The sequence below is a fragment of the Entelurus aequoreus genome, linkage group LG19 (genome assembly GCF_033978785.1).
Source record: "Entelurus aequoreus isolate RoL-2023_Sb linkage group LG19, RoL_Eaeq_v1.1, whole genome shotgun sequence".
Lineage (NCBI taxonomy): Eukaryota > Metazoa > Chordata > Actinopteri > Syngnathiformes > Syngnathidae > Entelurus > Entelurus aequoreus.
The window spans coordinates 8,203,362-8,209,366 of record NC_084749.1 but is presented as its reverse complement, the minus strand read 5'-3'; the positions used below and the strand labels follow the sequence as shown (position 1 = coordinate 8,209,366).

Below are 6,005 nucleotides of genomic sequence, written 5' to 3'. Positions count from 1 at the left end.
GCCATCGATCCCGCTACCTCTCACATGCTAAGCGAGCGCTCTACCATTTGAGCTAATTCCCCCGTAAAAAGATACGGCCACCGCATGCTTGAAGATATCGACCTCACCTACAGGAGGCGTTGTCTATGGATGTTGTCATTCACCCTGGTCATCGTATTCTCAGGGCATTCAACTGATCGCAACTGGACTGCTCGGTTTGTTCCATGTTCGCCTTAGATTGGTCAGATCTAGTTAGATTAGATCTGACCAATCTAAGGCGCAATAAAAACCCCCAGTGGAGTGTCCGGAGAATAGGGGTAATGTGTTCATATTTGCGGACCATCATCAGGATCCTGGCAGCACTGTTTTGGCTGAGTTGGTGCTTTCGAAAGCCGCTACCTCTATTTGGGTTTCAAGTTAGGGTTAGGATTTACTAAATCCAATTCAGACTATGATTTTTTTCAAGAAGAACACAATCAACGACATAATATTTGGAGAATGCGGGCATCGATCCCGCTACCTCTCACATGCTAAGCGAGCGCTCTACCATTTGAGCTAATTCCCCTGTTTAATTAGTAGACCGTTATTCTTTCTGTGACATCAACAACACCCATAGTCAATGTGTTCTACACACATGGGTTACGATCAAGTTAGGGTTGAGACTTTGGTTTATTAAAACTAATTGAGACTATTTTTTTTTCTAAAATAATAGCGTCATGAACAATACCAACAGAGAATATGAGCATTGATGTCGATAAAGGTTTCTGATTAGGGTTCAAAATGAGGTTGGGGTTTACTAAAAATATTTCAGACAATGCTTTTTTTCAAGAAGAATATGGTCAAAAACATTCAAATTGGGAATGCCAAGCGAACGCTCTACCATATAAGCGATCGTTGGAATGCCCTGAGACTACGGTAAGTATTGTTTTGAGTCCACTAGATTTTGTTGAAACATCATCAAAAAGATGAAATTAATGAGAGAGTAAGATTCTAATCCATTGTGTTCTACACACGTGGGTTGAATCAAGCTAAGGTTAGGGTTTCTTATTAGGATGTCAATATAAGGTTAGTGTTTACTAAAACTATTTCAAATCATTTTTTTTTTCAAGAGGAACAGTCTCAGGAACAAAACATTTGGAGAATGCAGGTATCAATTCCAAATACCTTTTGTATGCTAAGTGAGCACTCTACTTTTTCAGCTAACTCCTCCACTGAGACAACAGGCCGCCGTGTGCTCTCCGGTGTCGAATCCACTTACGGGAAGTATTATTTTCAGCCAACTAGATTATGTTGAAACATCAACAAAAATATGAGGTTTCTGAGAGGGTAAAATGATGGACTTCTAATCCATTGTGTTCTCCACACGTGGGTTGAATCAATGGTTAAAGTTTATTCTAAGGGTATCAGTATGAGGTTAGGGTTTACTAAAACTATTTAAAAAAATAATTTTTTCAAGAGGAACAAGGTCAAGAAAGTAAGCTTTGGAGAAGACAGGAATTGATCCTTCTTGCTAAGCAAACACTGTACCATTCAAGCTAATTTCCCTGTTGAATTGTTTGGCCGAGTTTTCCCAATATCAACCTCACCTACGGGAAGTATTGCCTATGAATGTTCTCATTCATCCTGGTCATTGTATTCTCAGGGTATTCAATCAATCGCAACTGGAATGTACGGTTTGTTTGATGTTCGGCTCAGATTGGTCAGATCTAGTCTAAGTAGGTCCGACCAATCTAAGGCTCAATTCGAATAACCCTCTACCCCCTTGATTTTGCTTTCCCCCTTGGTTTTCAGCATTCATGTCGGAATTATTGGTCAGGTAGGGGGGAAAGGCAAAGTATTTGTGGATCAGAGGTTTCTTGATGCATATTGTGGTGTGAGAAGTTCTTTGAGTTAATGTGAGGCGTGTCCATGACTGCATTACTGGGTCAACAGGCAGGATTGGTTTTCCATGCGGTGGTCGATGGGGAGCCAGTGGAGTGTCCAGACAATAGGGGTAATGTGTTCATATTTTCGAACCCTCATCAGGTTCTTGGCAGCACTGTTTTGGATGTGATGTTGCTTTCAAAAGCCTCGACCTCTCACATGTAAAGCAAACAATCTAGTATTAGAGACCATTTATATTTGGGTTTCAAGTAAGGGTTAGGATTTACTAAATCCAATTCAGACAATTATTTTTTTTTCAAGAAGAACACAATCAAGAACATAAGATTTGGAGAATGCGGGTATCGATCCCGCTACCTCTCACATGCTAAGCGAGCGCTCTACCATTTGAGCTAATTCCCCTCTTTAAGATTCCACTTTCTGCGTCAATGTGTTCTACACACATGGCTTTGGTTTTTTGCCGCCTGTTCTCTGACGTCAACCTCACCTACAGTAAGTATTATTTTCAGGCAACTAGATTATTTGGCTAGGGTTTCTTCTAAGGGTATCAATATGGAGTTGGTGTTTCTTAAAACTATTAAAAAATTATTTTCTTTTCAAGAGGAACCGGGTCAAGAACCTAACCTCTGGAGAATGCGGGTATCAATCCGGCTACACCTCGTATGCTAAAAGCATTGATGTCGCTAATTCTCACATGCAAAACAAGCGATCTAGCATTTGACCCAATTTGTATTTGAGTTTCAAGTAAGGGTAGGAGTAAGGCTAATTCCCCCGTAAAAAGAAATGACCACCGCATGCTTGAAGATATCGACCTCACCTACAGGAGGCGTTGTCTATGGATGTTGTCATTCACCCTGGTCATCGTATTCTCAGGGCATTCAACTGATCGCAACTGGACTGCTCAGTTTGTTCCATGTTCGCCTTAGATTGGTCAGATCTAGTTAGATTAGATCTGACCAATCTAAGGCGCAATACAAAAAAAAACCCAGTGGAGTGAATAGGGGTAACGTGTTCATATTTGCGGACCATCATCAGGATCCTGGCAGCACTGTTTTGGATGTGTTGGTGCTTTCGAAAGCCGCTACCTCACGCATGCAGAGAAAATGATCTAGCATTTGAGCCCATTTGTATTTTGAATTTGGGTTAGGATTTTCTGTATTCATATCAGATTATGATTGTTTTCAAGAGGAACAGGGTAAAAACATGACATTTGGAGAATGCGGGCATCGATCCCGCTACCTCTCACATGCTAAGCGAGCGCTCTACCATTTGAGCTAATTCCCCTGTTGACCTATAAGTCCACCGCATATTCTCGGATGCATTGATGTCGCTAACTCTCACATGCAAAACAAGCAAACTAGCATTTGACCCAATTTGTATTTGAGTTTCAAGTAAGGGTTAGGATTTATTGAATTGAATTCAGACGAAGATTTTTTTTCCCAATAAGAACAGTGTTAAGAAAGTAACATTTGGAGAATGCGGGCATCGATCCCGCTACCTCTCACATGCGAAGCAAGCGCTCTACCATTTGAGCTAATTCCCCTGTTTGTTTAGGAGGCTGTTGCGTTTTCTGTGACATCAACAACACCCATAGTCAACGTGTTCTACACACATGGGTTACGATCAAGTTAGGGTTGAGACTTTGGTTTATTAAAACTAATTCAGACTATTATTTTTTTCTAAAATAATAGCGCCATGAACAATACCAACAGAGAATATGAGCATTGATGTCGATAAAGGTTTCTGATTAGGGTTCAATATGAGGTTGGGGTTTACTGAAACTATTTCAGACAATGCTTTTTTAAAGAAGAAGAATTTCAAGTAAGGGTTAGGATTTATTGAACTTAATTCAGATTTTTTATTTCAATAAGAACAGTGTTAAGAAAGTAACTTTTGGAGAATGCGGGCATCGATCCCGCTACCTCTCACATGCTAAGCGAGCGCTCTACCATTTGAGCTAATTCCCCTGTTGACCAACAAGTCCACCGCATGTTCTCGGATGCATTGATGTCGCTAACTCTCACATGCAAAACAAACAATCTAGCATTTGACCCAATTTGTATTTGAGTTTCAAGTAAGGGTTAGGATTTATTGAATTTAATTCAGACGAAGATTTTTTTTTCCCAATGAGAACAGTGTTAAGAAAGTAACATTTGGAGAATGCGGGCATCGATCCCGCTACCTCTCGCATGCGAAGCAAGCGCTCTACCATTTGAGCTAATTCCCCTAGATCTAGTTAGCTAATTACCTAATTACCCTGTTGAATAAATTATTCCGAATAGGTAGATATCTTCAACGTCCTCGACTGAAAGGGTCGACAGTTACGCGTCATTCCTTCTTCTCCCAAGAGTCCGTCATATGTCCCGCAACAACCGTTCTGTCAAGACAGGCAGGTTCCCCCGAACATGAATCATTTGTGGCAGCTTTAGGGTACTTTGAATGGCTGCCAGCATCTTCCAATTTGTCGACAAAATTGAGCAACGTTTACTCCGATCAGGAGATATTATCTGGTCATGATTCCGGATAGGTAGATACTGTATCTTCAACGTCCTCGACTGCAAGGGTCGACAGGCATGCGTCAATCTCTCTTCTCCCAAGAGTCCGTCATGTGTCCAGCCACAACCGTTCCGTCAAGACAGGCAGGTTCCCCCGAACCTGAGATCTTGTCAATTTCGCTGAGAAGCCAGTCGATCAATCAATGTTTAGATTTTACAGAGCAGTGCAAAAAGAGGCCACACGAGAGTTAGGACAAGACAAAACAGAGGAGATGAGGGAAAGGAAAAGGGAGCATCCGTCCTCGATAAGTGCCAGTGAGGATGAGGAAAAAACAGCAAAGTAAGCGATGTAGCATTTGAGCCATTTTGTATTTGGGTTTTAAGTTTTAATTTACAGAATTTAATTCAGCCTTGGGTTTTTTCCAAGAGGAACAAGGTTTAGGACCATAACATTTGGAGAACGCGGGTATGGACATACAAATTGAGTGCTCTACCATTTGAGCTAATTCCCCTTCTAAAAAAAAACCAGAAGACTCAGATGTCGACCTCACCTATAAGAAGTAATATTTTTCATGTTGAAACATCATTAAATAGAATTAGGTTGCCAAGAGGGTCAGATGATGGACTTCATTGTGTTCTACACACATGGGCTTATTTAAAATAGAGTTAGGGTTTCTTATTAGCATATCAGTATGAGGTTGGGGTTTACTAAAACTCTTTCAATGATTATTTTAAGAAGAACAGGTTCAAGAAGCTAAGTTTTGGAGAATGCTGGCATCGACCCCGCTACCGCTTACACGTTAAGCAAGCGCTCTACCATTTGAGCCAATTCCCCTTCTTTCCAAATGGTCACAACATGTTCTCCAATGTCGACCTCACCTACAGGAAGTATTATTGTGAGCCTACGAGATGAAACATCCACAGAAAGATGCGGTTGCTAACCTCATCGTTTTAATGTTTCAACATAATCGACCTGGCTAAAAATAATACTTCCCGTATAATACTTTCCGAAGTCCATCATTCTAACCTCTTGGCAACTTAATTCCTTTTGATGATTTTCAACATAATCTAGTTGGCTCACAATAATACTTCCTGTAGGTGAAGTCTTAACCAAGGAGTTAGCTCAAATGGTAGAGCAATTGTCTATGAATGTCCTCGTTCATCCAGGTCATTGTAATCTCGAAGCATTCAATCGATCGCAACTGGACTGTTTGGTTTGTCTTGGAAGAAATTGGTGAGATTGATGTCACAGGAAGTGTAATGGCCTGTTAAGAAAACAGGGGAATTAGCTCAAATGGTAGAGCGGTTGCTTCGCATGTGAGAGGTAGCGGGATCGATGCCCGCATTCTCCAACTGTTATGTTCTTGACTGTGTTCTTCTTGAAAAAAATCATAGTCTGAATTGTATTTAGTAAATCCTAACCCTAACTTGAGCCCAAAATCTAAATTGGCTCTAATACTACATTGTTTGCTTTGCATGTGAGCGGTAGCGGCTATCGAAAGCACCAAAACAGTGTTGCCAAGAACCTGATGACGGTCCGAAAATGTGAACACATTACCCCTATTCTCCGGACACTCCACTGGCTCCCCATCCACCACCGCATGGAGAACAACATCTGCCTGTTGACCCAGTAATGCAGTCATGGACACG

At 41.1% G+C, this 6,005-nt stretch overlaps 1 non-coding gene across 1 annotated transcript; it reads right to left on the bottom strand.

The window, feature by feature from the left end:
- Window positions 1-2,189: 2,189 nt before the first annotated feature.
- trnaa-agc (transfer RNA alanine (anticodon AGC)) lies at window positions 2,190-2,262 on the bottom strand. The gene has a single exon. It is a non-coding gene; the product is annotated as a tRNA-Ala (tRNA).
- Window positions 2,263-6,005: the final 3,743 nt, after the last annotated feature.